The sequence below is a fragment of the Serinus canaria genome, chromosome 2, assembly GCF_022539315.1.
Source record: "Serinus canaria isolate serCan28SL12 chromosome 2, serCan2020, whole genome shotgun sequence".
NCBI lineage: Eukaryota > Metazoa > Chordata > Aves > Passeriformes > Fringillidae > Serinus > Serinus canaria.
The window spans coordinates 119,941,680-119,962,812 of NC_066315.1; the positions used below are offsets into that span (position 1 = coordinate 119,941,680).

The 21,133-nt window shown below is 42.7% G+C and overlaps 1 protein-coding gene across 1 annotated transcript in view; it reads right to left on the bottom strand.

Moving 5' to 3' along the window:
- RPL7 (ribosomal protein L7) overlaps window positions 1-21,133 on the bottom strand; it is an 886,137-nt gene that overhangs the window by 35,823 nt on the left and 829,181 nt on the right. The gene's annotated exons all lie outside the window — the stretch shown is intronic.

Below are 21,133 nucleotides of genomic sequence, written 5' to 3' on the forward strand. Positions count from 1 at the left end.
GACTGTTTTCTTTAAAGACTGAGCTAACACAAACTACTTGTTCCACGACTCTTTGGTGTCAACGCAGATCAAATATTTATGGCTCCACTCCTGTATTCACTTTGTCAACTACATGGTTTACAGTGTGATATCTGAAGGCTATCAGTAGGTACTGTGAAATTGAGCTTTAGGAGCTGACAATTTTGTCTTCTAAACTCACTGATGAAGTAGCTGGTTCAAGAGGTTATGAGGAGTATTAATTCTGGTGTTCTGTAGACCTGCATTCCGGTCTTTGAAAAAATGTGTGGATGCAGTTTCAGCAAGTTAAAAAGTAAATGTAGTTTCAGTACAGCTGCAGTTATTACTTCATATACATAGTACACATATAAAATAAAAAAAATGGTATCTGTGTCAAGAACAATGTTGTTAACTAACTCTTTTTAGAAACAAATTGAAAGGAGAAGAAAATTTTTACATTAACCCTTACTTCAAATTCCATGCTCTTTTGAAAAAGTCATTAGAATATTTCTCAAGGGACAAATTACCTCCCATGTTCTTACAGCGAAGTCCCAAAAGCAAGTACAACAAATTTATTCTATTGTATTGCACTGTTGTTTTCTAAGATGTCTCAGTCTCTGTTGCTGTGTCAGACTAAAAAGCAACTTTTGAAGTCTGATGTTTTGATACTTGACACTAACTAGCCTAATAGAAAAGGAAAAATAAGCTGACCACCAACACCAAGGTGTTCTATAAAGCATTCTGCCAATTTATAATGTTTACTTAAAAAGCAAGTTCCAAGGCTTGCTGAGTTTTACTTTATTATTGGATGTGCAATCATCCTGGTTTCTCTAAATTTACTACCTTTCCTCTCAGTTCAGCTCTGTGGCTGGGGGGTGGCTTGTGGCTGTTGCTCTCTGTGAGCATATTTCTAAAACTCATTCTCCTAATTTTTCATCTTCTATTCAAATGTCAGTGATGCACATAGAGGAAGGGAATACCAGATGCCTCGTAGATTTAATGAGAGTTGCTTGGGGGGAGAATCTTTGGGGCTGTATAGTGCTTGTCTTGCAGAGTGGGAGACTGAGTCTAAATTCATTCAAGCCTCCAAAAGAATTCAGCTTGTTAGCTTTTCTGATACACATGAGCTACTTTGGAAATAATCCCAAACCTCCTGTCACCTCTAGTCACACCTTAAAAAAAAAATCATGTAAAGAAGTCAATCTCACCTCTCCATGACGGTTTTCTGTTGACTGGATGATTTCCCAGTTGGATGGGTGATTCCTATGAAGCAGGAAGAGATTTGTGGCAGGATGGAGTGGAAACTGAGGTATCCCTTTTTTATATTGCCCTAAATTGCTGCAAATACCATGTGATGGTGAGAGTTTCCTTTAACACTACAACCAGAAACTATGAGAATTGTGGCTCTTCAGGGCTGTGGCTGAGAGACTTTGCTAATTCACACAAAGCCAGCCTAGTTTAAGTAGCTCAGGTTAAAGTTCTAATTTAATACTTTAGGCTTAATGTAGGAACTTTTTCCTTCATTCTTTAAGACAATGAATGCCATGAAAGATTACTGTTAAACCCAGATGAGCTGACGTGGGTGCACCTTTTGGTATTTTTTGTCTTGCTGTAACAACCTGATGGGATATGCAGCTGATAAGAGTTTTTTCAGAAAGCTCCTATCTTAATAGTGCTAAGCTTAAAGCCATGTAAACAAGGTGTTTGAAGATCATTCTGTAGCAGTCTACTTCCCTGTGAGCAGGACAATTTGCATCCCTGGTTCATCTATAGGAGGCTTCTAGGGCTTCTACTCTATTTTCTAGTCTTTAAAAAGAATCTAGGGTTGCCAAACCTCTAAACTTGGTGTACCCACTCAGCTATTGGCATGAGATAGACAAGCTTAGTATCCTTGCTTTTGGTGTCAGTAGTTTCCTGTATAATGTGCTTGTAGGTTATTTTATGTATTAATGTAGTTGCAGCTTGGAGCACCTAATCTGGATGCCCATTGTAGTATGAATTCTTCTTCCCCCACATTAGGCCTCTCTGTGTATTTAGAGTTGGTAACACACAGTATATATTTATCTTACCTCATAAAGACTTGTGCAGAAGGCCTGAGTGAGGTGAGCTACTCAGGAACAATACCCTTTATCTTCATAATGAATAAATAATTCAGCAGCAACCGTTACTCTTAACATTCAAACACCATCATAATCTGTCCTAACTTTTGTGTATAGACAAACCATTATGAGTCTTGTCTTCAGGAGCAGCTTGGGAAAATTCAGTGGGATCAGAGCTGTGAAGTGAATGCACATAAAGGAGTAAGTCATGGGCCACTATGGTTCTGAAAGTGTGTGCCTGCTCAAGAATTTGATGCATATAAAATCATTAGGCTAACCTCTGAATTTGATTCCTAATTTTTCTTGTCTCTGGGTAGATAAGTCCTCTCTTCAACAAAAGGTGATAATCATAATGCAAATGGTAATTGTGTAAGCATTTTACCTCAGGAGTTTGTTTCTTTCCATTAAAACCCAAGTACAGAAGCTTTGGGGCTCTGCTCAGCTTTCCATTGCAGCCAAGTTCATAGCTCACAAACAGGAAATAAAACTATCAAAGAGATTAGGTCTGCTAACAGTCCCTGAAACAGCAGATCAGGCAGAATGGTTTATCAAGACACCTATTTAAGCGTTACTTTGTTCTGAGGTTCCTAAGCCTAAATTCCAGATGTTTAGTCACATAGCTTGCAAAAAAAGGCTGGAGAGTATAGGGACAGTACCCAACAAAGTTAGAAATGTAGTTACAGAAACCCCAGCCCCCTGGTATTCTAATTAGCCTGCCATGGTTTTTCCCTGACCATTAAATTCTGATCTGGTGACAGAAAGTGTGGCTTTATAATGGCTTCAGTGAAATGAAGAAATTTGTAGCAACTTTATTTAAACATAGCTTAAGTAGACAATCCAAATATTTAAAATAACTTTAGAAATAACATTCCAGCTTACATACTTATCTATCTGCTTAGTGCTGACAATACACAAACAATTCATTTCTTCCACAGTTTCTTTTTTTTGAGCTAAATGATGAATGTTCAGAAGTCAGGATCAAGTGTTTGTGTGTGTTTGTGCCTAAGTTAAATTGGCAGGATATTTGGTTCCCTCTTCCTAAGCAGGGTAATTGTAGCACTTAGTTAAGGAGCCACAATGTATTTGGAAAAAAATCAAACCTTTAAACACATCCCTGTCTGTACAGGCTGACCAAACTGCCTTTAAAATGTTATCTATTCTGATTGAAAACATTTTGGCAAACAAAGTGCCTGGGCCAGTGCCTATGGCACTGGAATGACTGGAGCTTTTCTCTCCTAATCCAATTATCAATAAAAGCCTCTGTGGCAGTAAGATATGGGGAATAGCTAATGCTGAAGCATTTGGAAAGCTAGTAGCTGTATGCAGGGACAGGTTCTTAGTGGGAGAGGAAGAATGGGGTGCTAAGATGCTCCAGGGATCTCCCCTTTGTACCTGCTGTAGCAGCTCCTGTTGCAGGGTGTGTGCATGCAGTGTCTGCTTGTGCTGACATCCAGCCCTCCCTTCCCATGGCAGCTGCAGGCAGCCACAGCCCTGAGCTCATCCACCAGGGCCCTTCTACACACAGCCCTGCACAGGAGTCACTCTGAAATAGCTGCACTTAAGTGTGTGTGTGTGTGTGTGTGTGTGTGTGTGTGTGTGTGTGTGCTACCTTTATATCTTGCAATAAGCATAAACCGTTCCAGCCCAATTTAAACAAGGATACTCTGGAGTAAGAAGTTCTTTGCTCTGGGACTTGGGACTAGCCAGTGCCTTTGGAATGCCTGTCACACTGCCATTTCCATCAACCATCACATCTAAACAAGCCCTTAGAAAATAATTACAAACTTTCATTCGGATGCAACCACTTAAGATACAGATAAGCAAAGTTAGCTTAAATTTGTTCTATTTTCTTAACAGGCAAGTGCATTTGGGTCCATGTTAAGAACAAATGTTACTCAAAACAAGTTAGGTTTCTACATAGATCAGTAGTTAATGGGCAAACAGAAGCATCCCACAGTGATTAAGGATGTTAGGTTATCCTGCTGTGCTGAGAGCTAGGAATATTGACCTCTGCACTGTTTTACAAGAGCTTCTCCCTACTTAAACTTTTGGCATGTGAGGTAAGGAGTTATATGTCAACAGTAGGATTCGAGCAGCAGGTGGAATTAAGGTCTCCCAAATATCTCCAAATTTAGCTAGTGTCAGTGCTCTTCATTTTATTGGCTTCTTCAGAGGTCTCACCATCAAGTCTTGTCTCGTGGCTCCTATTAATTCACCATGGTAGCAGCAGGATCATGCAGATACAGCTCCAAGGGCCCAGTGTCTCCTCAAAACCTCTGCTTGCCTGTGAACTGCAGTGCTTGAAATGCTGAGGGTTGCCAGCTTCTTGTCCAGCAAGTCCTCACTATGGTGGAAAATAAGCATGAGGCAGATGGGTCCAAGGCTTCCATTGGAGCCATCATAAACTAGAACAGTCCAGCAAAAGTATTGACATGTGGATTTCCTCATTTCTTGTATCCACAATCCAAACAACCTGATAAAAAATGCCAGCTTTTCTCTGCTTGCAGTGACTCTAAACGAAGATAATTTAAACAAATTGTCTTCTGTATTTTATTTTTGAATTGCAGAAGTGATCACTTGTTCAGTTCTTTAAAAACGTTAACATTTAAAACTAACATTTGACTCATGTAATACATCATCTGTTAGCATGTGAAAAATAAGGTTCTCCATTAGTCCTGGGACTAACCTGGGAATTTTGGAGGAATACTTTCTCTTGGTTCTAAAAATCCAGGTTGTTCAAGCAGTCATTCAGTCTCTTTTACATCTTTTTTTTTGTGTAGCAAACTATAAAAAGTGAAGCAATTAGAAGATGTGTAATTGTTCTTACTAGATGGGATAACAAACTAAGTAACAGGCCTATGAAGAGTTTATAAGCTTTGGGAATATATTTTAAAAATAATTTTAACCAGATTTTAATATGGAATCCATATTTATAGGCAGAGCACTTCTGAGCCACAGCTGTTGGTAAATGGTGTTTTCTCAAGGAAATATTTCATTTCTCCTTTGCTTGAAGGGAACAGTAGTAACTTTCACCAAGCCACAGTCCAGGCCAAGTTGGGTCTGGGACTGAGATGGGGACAAAGACCAGGAGATAATTTGTCCCCAAGTTCTTCATACCTGGGAAAGAAGCTAACTTTTAGTTGAAATTAGTGGCTACAATAGACTTGGAGAATTGTTAGGATTGTTCCCAGAGTCTCCAACAAGCAGCTTTTACCTTTCTCTGTCTTTTTGGTATCATAAATATTTGCAGTCCCCTGTGGAGGTTCTCCTCTGTAGACCTAGAGCACCTAATAAGAGCAGTCAGGTCAGCCAAGGTAACCCCTTTTTACTGAAGGGACAAAATTGCACATGGAATTCTGCAGCTCTTGAGCTTGTGGGACCCAAGTTTCTTGTTTTCTAAAAAACCCTGCATGTTTTAATTTTTTTTCTTTCCCCCGATGCTTGAATGATCAGATGTGGAGATCCTGTCCGTGTTCCTGGGATTCACCTTGGGAAGTCAAGCCTTTGTTACTAAATATTTGGAAACGGACCTAAAATTATACTCTCACTGGGGACTCATAACACAATCTGCTGCCTTGAAAATTCTTACACGAAACAGCTTGTGGGACTGGGATGGCTGGGAAGCGGAGAAACTAATACGGCACTCTGGGCCAGAGGGAGCAAGGCAGAGCAAAAGCTAAAGCCCCACTGGGAAATTCATTAACCACAGCTCCTACAGCTGCTGTAACTTCCTGCTCTGTCACTGTCTGGAGCTTTTCCTCGAGTCTCGCTCCCTGAAGACAATTCCAGTGTCATGGTCAGGATTCTGAGCTTTCTCACCTGCCGAGGTGCTGCATCCTGGCCTCCTCTTCCTGCCGGGGCTGCCAGGTCTGGTCCCAGGGGGAACAGGAACCCAATTGCATGGGCAGTGCGAGAGCTCCCCATCTGTCGTGTAATTTTCACAAGGGGAAAGGGGAAGTTATTTACCATCATCTTTGTGATTTTGCTTCTCTCCCAGCCTACACTGGAAGTTTCAAGTGCCCTCAACAAAGCAGGAGAGAGAGCGGCCACTTGCAGTCTGGTCCATGCATGGAGGTGATTTTTTAGGCTGAGCCTTCTAAGCTAGAGAAGTTGTCCCTCAAGCCTCTGTGCTGCCCTGCCCACCTAGAGCCCTATGAAAGCATCTTTAGTCCTGGAAAAGTCAAACGTGAGGACACAGGCAAAGAGCACATATCTGCAGGGAGCTCCAGTGCCAATGGGCAGTCATTTTCTGTCAAGCACAGGCAGATTTTTTCCCAGGCAGGAGCCTGTTGCAATGCATCTCTATCAAACAGAAAGGAACCTCACATGGGAGAGCCTCACCCATTAAAGAGGACCAAGCAATGCATTGGTTTCTGAAACTTGGCAACAAGTCCTTTCCAGCTTCACCAGTACCCTGGTCTCTGAATGGCATGTCATGCCCGGTTGTGCCATCAGCCATGTGAGGTGGTACCCTTGAGGAATGGATTCAGATCAAATTAAGTCTTTCCACGTAGGAAATGTGGTTGAACTGCTTTCACCCATCAAGGTTGTTAGGCCAGAACTGACATTTGAAGCCATCCAGGCAGGGTCCCATTTAAATCAGCAGGACTTGCTGGAGCTGGGCACTTTCTCTGATGAAGCAGCCATTGCTGGTGTGCCAACAGCAGAACTAACTGGGAGGATTTCTCTTGTGCTCTATAAGTATCCATCTTTTCAGCAGCCTGGCAGCTGTCTGGACTAGATAAATTATTGACTTTCCACCTGGTGTCCTGTGAAGGGTTCCTACTGCTGTAGTGTTGTATAGCTTCGCCTCTCCTGTGCCAGTGCTGAATTCCCTGACTCGTGGAAACCCAGTACTGGCTGCAGCTCCCCAGCTGAGCAGGAGAGCTGGTGGAGGACAACTAAGATGCAGAGGGAACAGAAGCATAAAGGCTTGTAGGAGACTCTCCTCAAACAGAGCTGTGTAGTAGCAGTATTGTGACATTAAATGCTGTCTACTGTTCCTTTGAGTGTTCCACTGGTTTGTTCCAGCTACAGATTCCTGGCAAAAATTGTTATTTCTTCTCACACATTACTTAAAAACACATTATTTGCATTTTATCTTAACTACAAATTTTTTTTTTTTTTTTTTTTTTTTTGTGCAAATCCTTGCTGCATGAGTACCTCTGCCTTCTTCCTTAGACAGTCATGCTGTGTTAGGTCAAACCACAGATTTTCAAACCAATCTGTCTTTGAGTTTGTAGCTTGACTCACTTGGACACTCCATTTAACTTCTAAATCTGCTTCACATGACAGTTCTGTATATCTCTAAGCAGTGAGTGTGCTTGCAAAGAGCAGTGATTATTAGCAAGCACACATGCAAAGCAGACTGGCATTTGAAAACAAAGCTTGAGCACAGAGAAACAGAATTTTATAGCTGTCCACAATGCATGAAAAGCAGATCCAGCAAACAAATACCCCCCCTAGTTCTTAAATCTGTATTTTGAACTGACTTTCAACCAGGTGTTTCCACTTTAATTTGATCCCAGGCATTCCTAGAGGTGATGTAAGATCCAGATCCACAAGGTAATAATGAAGTCAAGAGTTGAAAAATTATCAAGGCCTAATCTGGCAATTTAGTCCCTTGTAAATCATTGTGGTTAGTTATTGCAGAGCCCTTCTTACCAACCAAGTTCTCTTGAGGGTTTGCATTAACTTCACCACCTGTTTGACTGTCAAAGAGATAAATTTCCTTGAAGGGAATCTTCCACTCCTGCTTTTATTTATGTCAGGGGTGGGGAGAAGAGGATGGATTGACTGGGAAACTTCATCAACAAGGGTCTACATGTGCTGAATCAGGGATGGATGCAATTCACTTACTCTGTTTGAGATTACACATAAGGTCCCAAAATGAAACATAGAATTAAGAAGTTCATCTGGCCTCTTTGCTGGATGAAAAGCTCTAATGAAATATAGGCAATTGATGCTTTTTCTTCTTTTTCTCTTTTTTTTTTTTAAATCACATGCAAAAGCCAAAAGATCACATCAATTATTCTGTAACCCAATACTTCATGTTTTTCAGAGCACCTGTGCATTCAACATCTCAGTAGCTAATACCCAAAAAGTCCATCAATGAGTTTGAAAATGATCTACTGGGAAATAAACAGAAAAACAGAATAATAAAAATAGATTAGTGGGATGGAGCCTTCAGCTGACTCTGGGTTGCAGGAGCAAACCATGAGTTAACTTGTAAGCTCTGACATGTGTTAATGAACTGAGTAGCCTGTGTCTTGAATCAAAGATAAAGCAAAATACTTTCACGAGTTCAAGCTAGAGACTGTTACACAAAGTATAAGCTCAAATTCCTGCTCAGGCTTTTTTTTTTCCCCTTCTTTTAAGAAAGTCCTTTGAAACAACTGAAACTTGAGTGGACAAGAAGTAAAGAATGAAAAAGATATTTTAGGTTTTAAATCTGTTATTTTCTCACAGAGCAGTTGCTTGTGGCTGTATTTTCTAGAGTTTCCTCTGTTTGAAACGGTACAGCTTCTAGTTTGGGCTTTGTAGTGAGTGGTTTTGGGTATGGACAGACACGTGCCACAGCTCTCATTTTTGCCTCCTCTCTTTCAGCCCCCCCCAGTCTGCATCCAGAAATCCAGAATCCATGGCTTATTCTGTGTAAAATCTGCCCAGTGGCAAGCAGTTTGCTACTGCTCACGGCAGTTTTCCATGCATGTCTCATAAGTGACACTGTATTAAACCCAGTCAATTGATGCTGCCTCTGCTGAATGGCAAGAAAACAGCTTCCCCTGCTTCTCTATGCCATCAGTGCTCCCCACAACACAAAGCAACTAGTGTGAAAAAACCTTTTACCTGAATTTAGACAGTGTCACATTTCCTTCGCTCTTTAGGGGTGCTTTTTTGTTCTTCTGTACTCTTGGAAACTGCTGGCAGCAGTGGAAGGGAGGCTGTACCTCCACTGGAGTGAGGGTAGAGAACTCCTTGTTCCTCCAGGCTGGTTTACCTGCCAAGGCAGTGAGAGCAACCAACAAGCTGCTCTTTATCAACAGGGTTTTTCAAAGATTTATGAGAATATGTAACCTTGGGAGGGAGTGGAGGGACATCCTTTCAGCCACAGACAAGATATGTATCGAGAGATGTAAACCAAGGCGCTAGTCAATAGACGTAAACCTGCAGAGCTCTGGAAGATGCCATGAATAAAGCTGGGAATAAAAATGCATCTGAGAAAACTGGAAAAAGTAAGTAAGATGATATAGAGTTTAGGGAATACTCAGGATATGATTCAGAGATTTTTTTTTTTCCAGGGTGAGAATCCTACATGTTCTTTGTGATCAGCTGTACTGGGGGCAATGCCAGGACTGTGGTCTTCAGCACTCTTTGTCCTGTTCTCCCCAGTGGGAAATGGGGGAGAGGGACAGAATTGGAACTGAAGCTCTAAAACACACCTTTTGGGGGCACTGGAAATGTCTCCATGTGGATGAAATCCTTTCTAGCTCACTGAGAATATAGTGTCAATTAAGCTGTCATTGAAAGTAAACTCTATATCCTAAATGCCCAGTGGCATTTTTGGGAAAGACTAACAAGTTTTAGGTCCCAAATCCCAACAGTCCACAGCCCAAAAGACCTTGGGCTGTTTACAAATCATTCACTGAGTTAAATCCATTACATTACTTTGATTATACTAATGTTACCCTTTTTTTGACCCAAACTTTAGCCAAATATGTGGAGCTGCAGGTGTTGCATGGGAAACAGAAGGTGGAGTCAGCTGTCTCGCTGAGACAATCCTGTTTACTTAAAAAAATTTCAGAAACTATCCTTTCTCTGGAGGTCTCAAGCTGCAGGTGACAGTCCTTTTGCTCCCTGTTTCACATTGCTGTCAGCCAGTGCTCCGTTTGGGATACTGCCTCTCCCCAGGCTTTTCTGAGAATCACATGTCTGGACAAATTTAGCAATGCAGGAACCACCCAGGCAACATAGGAAGTGGTATGACACTGTAGCCTGTTTTTGGGGAGTCTTGGAAATGCATTTTTTAAAATGTTTTGTCACTGAGATAAAAATTAAAACATTCAATAAGCGACCAGAATTCAGCTGCTTTCCAGTCAAGTCCCAGAACATTCAGCTGTGGAGTCATGGTCCAGTCCATGCTGCCTCATTTGCTTCTGGCTCAGATTCAGCTAAGAGAGGTTCTGAGGAGCTATGTGGTGGGAAAGGTCCTGTTGCAGACAGCAGTGGCACAGCTTTGGCTAATGCTTCCTTCTTCAGTCAGAACATTTCAGGTTTGTTTCCTAGAAGCAAGACCTACTTTTTGTCAGGGACCCAGTTTTCTTCTTTCTGTTTTTAGCCTAAGGGCCAAATGAACATTCAAAGCAAGCTGGGATGGGACATCTTTATGCCCAAGGAAAAAAGTGGGAGGAATGAAGGGTTTGCAGTTTTGATTTCTTGCTCTTTGCAAAAGTCAGACCCGTAAGCCTTTTCTTTTGTGTGACTAGAGATCTTCAAATTTCCAAATGTAGAGCAGCTCAGGCAACCAGATGTGCACAACTCCCTGACAAATTGCTGACTGCAGCAGCAGATAAACAGTCAGGTCTGTGTGGTCATAGGTTGTTCTGTGTCCAGGCTGCTCAGCTCAAGCAAATGTGATCTGGCTTTAAACTCTCATCTCCTGTTATTTAGCTCCTACATCCTTCCTTTGCCTTCATCAGCAAACTGGAATTAGCTGTATCCTCTCCTGACTTGGGCAGGTGGCAGGTGAAGTGTGTGGGAGACTTGTTGATAGACAGTGTATTTGTGTGTGTGAAAAATAATCACCTGATCTACAGCCAATTTCTCTCCACAGTGATATGCCAGCTTTCAGTGAGAGCCACACTTTCAGAGGAGAGCTGGGATATTTTTTAGGCCAAGAGCTTAGGAGACACATGGAAAAACAGGGCAAGAGGGATGAGAGGCTGGGATGTGATGAGCACTTAGGATGACCGGCCTTGACTGGCCAAGGTGACAGCGACCCAGGAGGACACAGTGGGGAGAGGGATCTGATAAGGACAAGTGCCAGAGTGAATGTGCATTGACCCTAAGTGGAAGCCATCTCCTCAGACCTAAGTGTAAGAAAGGTGAACAGACTTGTGCAAGCAGTTTATTCTGTCATTTCTTAACTGTTGAGTCCTTGGATCATTTAATTACAATATCTTTCACAGTGTTGATAAGAACATATAAAACATACACATGCTTAAGATATATTAAAATGAAAAAAAATACCCCAGCACTTCAAAAATAACATTGGTCTTATAGAGAACTAATTAATATTTTCCCAATCCCTCTTTCTAACTGTTATCTTTTTGAAAAATGAGCAAGAAACCCTATAAAAGATAAAGCTGAAAAAGAAAGAGCCAATGTAATCAGAGTTGCACAGAAATTTAGGGTTAAATCCCACTGGCTATTTTTAAAATATAACTCTATAGGGAGAAGATTTTGTGTGTTCAAAGGTATGAATTAAGTCCATGTGAGACCAAACTCTGAATTTCCTGGCTCATGTCAGCCTAAGCCATTATAAAAAAGTGTGTATAGAGGTGTGGGCACTTACAATTCATGCCTTTCGGCTATCTGGGGTACGCTTTCGTGTTATTCATATATGAAATTTAACAAAGAACTTGGAAGAATAAAGCCTGAAGACGTAAATCTTCAATTATAATCTGAATACACACACTTAATTATGAGAAAACAGCCAAAGCAACCAGTAATTTTCCAAACATGTGAGTCTAAGATGATTTACTGGCACTTGGGTGCACGCACATGTACACACACACAGAGTTGCTTGCATCCAGCTGTACAAGAAATCTCGGAAAATATCCCAGTCTGCTTTACAGCATTACGGTAAGAAGAATGTGACACCCTCTGCCATTATGTTTGCTGCCAGTGATTCAGGCGGGGGTGGAGGGGGAAGGGGGAAGCTTTTGGCAGAACAGCTCAGGGTCCCCCTACACTTGAACTTTGAATAAGCAGTGACTGTATCTTCAGGAGAACTGTGGGTGTTAGAGCAGGACAGTGAGATAGAGGAAGAGTAAAAATACCTCAGCAGGGGTTTTCCTTCTGCTTTATGGAAAATGATGCAAACCCATTCGTGAGTTCCTTGTAATGGGAGTGAAAAGGGACACAGGATTATTTTCTTTTTGATTAAGGCAGACAGTGGTCATCATTCTTAGTCACTGCTATCTCACAGCCCCTGAGCAGCTCTTCTGTCTTCACCTGGCTTCATTGCTCATCCAGTGTCCTGGGAGACTATTCCCAACCAGATTTGAGAGGGCTGTTTGGATGAGAGGAGCTTTTAAAAACAAAGTCTGCTTCCTTGTGATTAATCCCTTTCTGATTTCTGATTTCTGGAGCCACTTCCAGCCAAAAGTGTGGCTGATTCTGCATCCACTGATACTGTATCCATCCATCATCTATCTATCTATCTATCTATCTATCTATCTATCTATCTATCTATCATCATCTATCATCTATCTATCTATCTATCTATCAGCTATCTATCGATCTATCTATCTATATCTATCTATCTATCTATCTATCTATCTATCTCTCTATCTATCTATCTATCTCTCTATCTATCTATCTATCTATCTATCTATCTATCTATCTATCTATCTATCTGATTTGCTGATTTGTCTTTGCCTTATAGGAATAGCTCAAGAAATGTCTGAGAGAATTGCAGCCTTTCCATCATCTTCACATAAGCAGGATTACCTGAAAGTGAGGGTTAAAGGGCAGCGCTGTCCTGGTACAATTTCAGGATCCTGACCTTTGCTGAATCTGTGGGGCTAGGAGACGAAACCCAGCCCTCCTGGGGCTTTGCTGGGGCAGAGTTTCCTGCCCATCCCCACAGTGAAGGGCTTCACTGCAGCTGGGTTCCTCAGCAGTGTTTTCCCCTAAACAGGCTCCTGGGAGGAGCAGCAGAACCCCATCCTGCACTGGCATCATACTTGCCTTCATCTGTGCTGGGGTCACTGAGAACACCCAGCTATTGCAGTACCTGGAGTGTTTAAAATGAGGGCTGAGGAACCCCAGTGTGAAAGAAGAATCATTCATGTCTTAAAAATGAGAAAAGAAGTTGCTTCACAGACTACAGCCTGTGAGAAACAAAGGGTGCCTAGTGAAAAAAACATAAATGCATTTACCTGGGCACTCCCTGGTACACCTTGTTTAGACAATCAGCACCCACTGGGTCTTTCTGTTCTTCCTGAACTTAACTCAAAATATAAATTTATTTTCCCCATAGACTTTGTTAAAGATATGGGCGCTTCAGGTGTATCTATCTCATGTGTTATGACTAAAATCCACATTAGATCAGCTCATATATCCAGCTAAAGTTTTTCCTCTTCCTTTAATGGTTGTTTGAGACCCACAGCTAGTATCTAAGAGCTTCCTGACTGTTTATAATTAAACTGTATCCCTGAAAATATTACTAAATCCTATCAAATTCTTCTCATATTTCCTTCCAAATCAACTCTACCCTTATGAGCTGACAATTACGTATTATGCCTCATGGCAGGTTTTCAAATAACATACCAGAACTGTGTTTGCCACTTGCTAGCCCTAGTAAATTTGATATTTACTCTGTCATCAGCTAAAGTGTGTTGGGCTCCTGTTGTGTGACTTTGGGGATTTGCTGGGGTTTCTATAAAACACAGGCCAGCTGCAACAGTGAAGGCAGTTCACTTTAATAAGCTAATAAATACATTTAATGACCCTCATTATGTCTCACAGTGATATCTGGTATTAAAGTGCAAGTGTTAGCCCGAGAAGAATGTAAAATAGAAAGTCCCCTGCTGAAATGGTGAAGTCTGTGGGTGTGCATGTGTGTACACATAAACACACACACATATGCACATAAACCCACTGGAAGGTTCCTAGCAAAGATTGATATGGCATTTATTTTTCATTAATTCTTGAGATATTTCAGCTGTCTTTGCAGATTGAAAGAAGAAAATATTTTAAGCTCTAGGAGAATAGGGTAGATTGGAGTCTTAGGATAGACCTGCCCTAACAGGAAGATAAGTGATTGCTGGCCAGCAGACACACTGCACCCAGGCTGTGCCACTGGTGGGTAATTCCCTAAAATAATTCCCTATGGAGCATCTTGTGCTTTCTACTAGGTTGAGGGAGGAGGGTCTGAAATCCCACAATTTTGAACTGCAGTGGTAAAACTGGTCACCAAGTCTGCATTGGGTGTGTGCACCAAAAGGCTCCCCTTGGGGCTGACAGATTGGAAAATAAACCAGTTACCTTCATTTGCACAAGCTGGAGATAACACCAGCAGGGCAGGCACCGAGCCTCCTCCACCCTGTGGAGCTGTTGGCTTCCTGGGCACTCTCCTTAAAGGATGCCATAGATAATCCCCCAGGCCAACATCCTGGGGTGATCCTCCCACCACCTGTGAGACTGTTCTGCCTTGATCTGAGGGAGGGGGACCACCCTAAGGAGCATGGAGAAACTGGAGGTCCATGTATCTGCTTCCATGCTTTGTATTTGCAGCCAAAAAAAGCCAAGGAGGGGCTGTGACTGTGAAGAAGGGCAAAAGCTTGTGCGTGCCTGCACATTGTATGGTGAACACCACAGAGGACACAGCATCAGTGGGTACCCCAGACAGCTGAAATGAATCTCCTCCAGGGCTGGAACTGGCCAAGGCAAACCAGCACAGCCTCTGGAGGGACACCATTATCCCCAAGGGACGTCTCCCCTGCTCAGACTGCTATGGACTCAAGCACAGCACCGAGACTGCTATTAGAAGAGTAGGGAGATTTGTCACTTCAGGCTAAGTGGAGGCTATAAGGGGTTTTAAAAAATCCACTCCCTGATCAGGTTCCTGAGGTCGGATGGGCAAAATGAAAGGGAGATGCTATATGGGGAAAACATTTGAAGAAATTAAATCAAAAAAGAACAATTTCTTATTTCAAAACAAATCTTCTGGTAATGTATTCAGCATTGGGTTGATGAATCAAAATATGCCAATCACTAGATCATCTGTACCCAAATGTCAGATGTGCTCTAGGCATAGACATATCTTTTTCATGTACAGTATAGATAAACTCATGAATTAACAGGCTAGAATGAATTGGAGTGCCACAGAAAGCAGAGGAGAGAGGCCTGAGTTTTTTCTATTGTCACCAGAAAAGCAAGATTATCTTAGAATTCCAAATATGTCCAATCTTTATTTTTAGTTAATATGTTAATCCGCTTAGCAAAAGCTCCCTCTCTTGCAATGCCCCTCTGCTTTCCTGCTTGTGGGAGAGAAAATGATCTTGATTATGAAAGAATTCACTCAGGCCTTGTTTTTGGTCATTTTTCCATAAACACAGAAACTTTTCTGTGTCAGTCAGGCAATGTACTTGGGCTGTGACTTTCCAAGCCAGGCCACAATCCTGCACAATGTAAGTGGATGGGAGGGAGCTCTGAGGGTGTGCCCACATGAGCTCTCTGCTCTGGGCCCTTTGCAGAAGGTCCAGAAACGCCATGGTGAGCTCTGTCTTCCTTCTCTCTCCATGCACAGCCAGTGTTTTCACCCCACAGGGGCCCCAGATAACTGCCTAGCCTCAGCCAAGCCCTTTTCTGGGAGCAGTGTGCATCTAATCATGACTACAATTTCCCTGGCTGCTGGGAACATGGGTGCTCACATCAGATATGCCTTGTGGGATGCTCTGATAGTGGCAAGTACAACGAGCCACATTTTTGCTTTGATCAACGACTCTCATCAGGAACAAACTGATGAATGATAGCTTTTGGAAAGAGGCTTTGTAGCAGGTCAGGAAGATGTAGGACAGGCTGTAAAGAACTGGACCACAGGGTTTCAGGGACAAAGGAACTGTTTGGACAAGAGGCTGCAAGCAGGGAGAGCCAGAGATGAGGCTGGGATCTGCACAAGAAGCTGGTCACCCAGCAGCAGAAAGATTGCTCTCCTCAGAGTTCACTAACACTGTTAGTCACCAAGAAAATATTGGAAAATATAAACTATGGGTGAACTTCTCCTGGACTAGAAAGCTAAGCTGACTCCCAGAGCATCCCCTCTGAATGGGAGATGGGAACAGTACACAACAGCTCTGAAGTCAGCCACCCATGTTCAGTGACACTGCCCGAGTTTTTGTGTCCTCAGGCAGAGCCAGGGGGTTAGAGCTGACTATCTCTAACCAGCACTGCTGTGTTTTCCTTTGCATCACCACAGAAGAGTGTGGCCACGTGTTGTGACTCATCCTAGGAGATTCCATACTCTTTTTCCTAAAAGCCTTGCAGCAAGAGAAGCTGTGAGAAGTACAAGTGGAGGACTGCAGCCTCTGAAGGCACAGAGGAAGAGACCACTCTTATGATAATAGTTTAAATCTCAGGTCTGTGGGTTTGAAGTGAGATTTTGTGAGCCTCACAATGGCAGTAGGCTCACCAGCCCTGTTGCTTGCTCCCATGGTGGACTCTTCTGTAGATGGACATGGATATTACAGCTATTTTCTCATTTCCTAATGTGTGTATGCCCTTGCAGCAAGGCTGGTACAGAGGCTGCTCTTTGGCAGGCTGTGGGGTGACATGCCAGGACACAAAGCTTGGAAACAAGGGCAGCCAGGGAGCCACACCTCCCTGGTAGATTTTTCCTGTCACGTGTTACCAGGTAATATTCCAAAGTCTTGCAGGCTGCACAACAACACTGTCAATTCCCAGCTGCTTTAGAGAGTTCTACGCCACAAATCAGGAGAGCCTTGGAGACTTCTACAGCCCCAGGGCCATGTGCAGCAAAGCAATAAAGGCTGGCCATGTGTGCTGGATGCGGCAGGATCGATGCAGGGCATTTCCTACATGCACCCCAAGAGGTTCACTTGCGTTTTCCTGCAGGGAAATGTGCTCCCAGGGAGTGTCTGGGGAATGCACCTTGCCTCCAAAGGAGAGGGCTGCATTTAAAGAGATCTGGGTGATCTGCACTGCACAAGGGCACTGGCACAGCCTGTTGCATGCCAAGAAGGAGCAGTCATGCACTGGTGAACCCACCTGGGCTGGGGTGGGCTGCCAGTGCCTTTTGGTGGGAGACTCACAAGCAAGCCTCTTATTCCACAGAAACCTGGAGGGCTTTCCACTCTTCTGTGAGTTCGTGGGAAAGTGACATACCTTTTTTTTTTTAAATAAATTTTCTTGTTTCAGATTGTGATGATGTCAGTGCAGAAGTTTGAATCTCTGCCTGGCTCCTGCAGTCCTCATTAGCTTTGCTTTGGCAATAGCTGTACATTTGCTTTAACAAAAACAGACAACTCTTGCTGTGGCACTTCCTAGTGTTTTGGAACCAAAAGGTGCTTTTACAAGCGCTTTGCAAGACAGAAGTCCTGCACCTGCCAAGGGAGCTAGAAGGGAGCTGAGCAGGCAGCTGGCTGGGCAGGCAGGCAGAACAGGAAGCAGAAATGGTGCATTTCCATTTAGCATTTCAAAATCTTCAACAGAGATTGGCTTCCATAGATCGTGTTTTCATCAGAAAGAGAAAAACATTTATCTAGAAAGCCTTTAGCTATCTGTGGTGGCAGGGATGGTGCCACTATCTGGGCCGTAGGAAAACCAAAGGGAATCTTTCCCTTGTCCTGAATCAACTCTGAAAGGAGCTCTTGTAGATCATCAGGAGGAGGCCTTGCAGCTCCATTCACAGTCCCTAAATTGCCTCTTCTGGATGTACTATGTGTTGCACCACGGGTAGTGGCTTGGCCTGCACTGTTAAGATTATGTGTCTGGTATTTCTGTTGACTAAGAACAGAGGAAGAAGAAAGCTTTTAATTTCCTCTGCTCACAGTGCCTTTCCCAGTTTTTAATTCATCTTGATAACCTCAGCCATTCTCTGCTCCCAGTTTGAAAGAGCTGGACGAGTCTGGTTGAAGGCGGACTTTTTTCCACACAAACAAAGGGCTCCACCACATCCTTGTTGTGACAAGAACATTCAGACTGGGAGTACATCAAGAGATGGGAGCCCATCCTTTTAATTCAAAAGAAAGGCTTATTTATTTGTATTCCTTTAAAAATGCCCTCTGAGGTGACACAGGCACAAAGCAGACTCAGCCTACACAACCCTGAATGACAAGCCCCCATGTGGGATAGACAGCGAAAACCTCCTGCTCAGTGAAACCCAGATTATTTCACAGAAGCACCTCCAGAAAGAAAACTGAATGTTGTGCCAGACAGGAAAATCAAGGTGTGTGATTTATCTGTGTCTGGCCTGCCTCTCTTGTGCTCTTACCCCACCTTCATTCTTCCTTGTATGCTTTCTGTCTTAGACTTGTAAGCTCAAGGTGTTGAGGGAGGAGAAGGCTGGCTGAACTTTCATTTCCTGCAAGGGTTTCCTGTATGATGTAACAATGAGAGAGGGAGCAGCAAACAGCTCCTCAAGCATTAACTGTGTCAGGATGTTTGAGATTGTGTGAAGCCAACGGTACTCAGAGGCTCGGAGCAAAGTTTTTCTCCATCAGTAAGTTTAATCATTAGGGGATTATTTTTTAAAAAGTTTTCCTTCTCCTCAGCTCTCGTTGGAATTTGAAGGTTACGAAGGGGCACAACAAGCTGAAAGGAAATGTCCCCTCTCTTCAAGTTTATTATTGAAAGTGGCCAGATGTCATTTGTTTGTGACTAGAAAAGGGAAGTTATATTACAGAATGTGACACTTCAAACCCCATGGTAAAAACAAAAGCAAAAATGGAAAAGCGTTCAGCTGCTCTCATTTACATTTGTGATCCACGGCCTGGGGCCCTTTGACATGGATGTAATAACTGAATTTTATCACTCTTATGTACACTGTGAGTGTTGTCTGTCCTGTGTGATCGATTGGGAGTGTATGAGATTAATTCAGAGTCATCTGGACTGGTGGGTGGTACTCCAGTGGAGAACATGGACTGCATGAACTGGCTTCAAGTAATACAACATTAAGGGTTTTTTCTTTCCCAGTCCCTGCTGGAATACCCTCTTGGACTAAGACCTGTGAGTTGTTGCCTTGTGTGGGATATGAGATCTGCTAAGAAAAGTTCTTCAGCAATGAACTAATTATTCTGGCACTTGATTCGAAGCAATAATGGGAGTGGAGGAGGTAGAAACACCCTAGCTTGTAGCTATCCTACTAACTTTGATGAAGAGGCACCAGACAAAACATTTGTTACCATCCATTCCTGGATTCATATGAGCATTAAAGATCTCCTGCCACGGTCAAAGAATGAGATGGTTTATACTGCCCTGTAGCACTTACAGCAGCAAGGCTTCAACATGCCCGCTTGAAATAACTTAGGCTGCTTTTGTTTTTCAAGGAACATGAAAGAGATAAACTCACTAGTGAATTTATGGGTTACAGCAGGAATTATACAGATGGCAAGACATCAGATTTGGGTTCCCTACACCCAACCAGTTTTTATGAACTTCTCCAGTGAGAGAATATCCTGGAATAAAAGACCCATTCACTCTACAAGTGTGACTCACCCTACCTTCTCCATAAGTCTTCACAACAGCCAGATAATTTCTATGCCATGAATAGCCAAAGAATATGAACAAGAGGTGAGACCAGGAATTCCTGTCCCACTGACTTCCAAGCATGAGCAGAATGTTTCAGCTATATCAGTAAGTGATGGACATCCCTGAAAAACAAAAATCTCTGTGCTATCACTCAGATTGTCGGCAAAGTGCTCTCCAGGAGGATTCATTTTACCAGCCAGGAATTGTTACCCTTGAGTAATTAGGTCTTGGATCTAGGAGATATTCAATTTGAAAGCAGTTTAAAAGTGCTCAAGGTTTTTTTTGAGCAATATAATGGAAAAAATAAAACAATAGTACCAAGAAATGTTCCCAGGCACCAAAATGTGTTTATGTTGCTCAATTGTTGCTAGGGTTCCTGGCATATTTCTAGCTAATGCTAAGTAAAATTCTCCCAACATTTTCCCTGCCTGTGTCAGGAGATGGCACAGGCCATGGGTTAGATCCATAGGTAGAATGACTCTGCCTGTCCCATGCTTGGGTGGAAAGAAAGCTCAGGAATATGGATGTGGCTAGAACATGCCTCTAGGTCTCAGGGTTGGCAGAGTTTGATATACCAGCATAGATCCATCTACTGGGACAGAAAAAGAGAAAATATTTTTGCTCCCCACTCCGACTTCATTAGTCATACCCCCAGCATGTTTTGGAAGAGTCCAGAAGACATACCAGGAAACTACTGGAAACAAACTTCACACTTTTCTGGGAGAAAAAACAAGTAAGGAGGTCAAAGAACATGCCCAAGTACTCAACAGAGAAAGCAGCTTGTCTGCCATGGGTAAATTTTACTCTGAGCCTGAAGGTCCTCAGGTGTGCTTTTTCAGGTGCCATCACAAAGAAGCTGCTAGCTGTGTTCCAGGCCCTGTGGAAGCAGAAGCTCTCAGCTTGCATTTGTGTATCACCTGAAGATGCAAACATCTTTTGATTATTGCTAGTGACACCTGTGCCACAGGATAAGACCACTCCTGCTGTAATTTAACTCTCCATAAAGAAAACTACCTGAAAGAAGAAAAACGGAGGGCTTAGAAAGTCACCTAATGGCTGCCATTCTGGTCATATTGTTATCAAGTCTTGTCAGGATCTTATAAAGATATCTGTCAAATCACCCTGGGTAACAAGATGAGAAAGGGCTGATAAGCCACTGGCAAAGGGATATACATCAGTATTTGCAAACTGAATAATGGGGTGTCCTTTCAGAAAGAATCAATTGCTGGTTCTCAATGACATCTGCAAAACAGGGGTGAAAGAACCCGGTGCTCATCTCAGGATCAGGTGAAAATGCTGCCTGGGCTAAAGCAGCAAGACACACTCCTTACCATATCCATATGTGATCTTCCAGACACTGCAATGAGGATGAAGAGTCACTCAAAGAGCTGCACAAACTGATTACCTGTGTAATCAGTACTTACCTACTCACAGAAATCAGAGGTCTATGAACAATCAGTATGGATGCCAACTACACTGTTTTTCATTAGACTCAAACTAGGGTGGAATCATGCAAAGCCTCTGGAACAGCACACCACCTG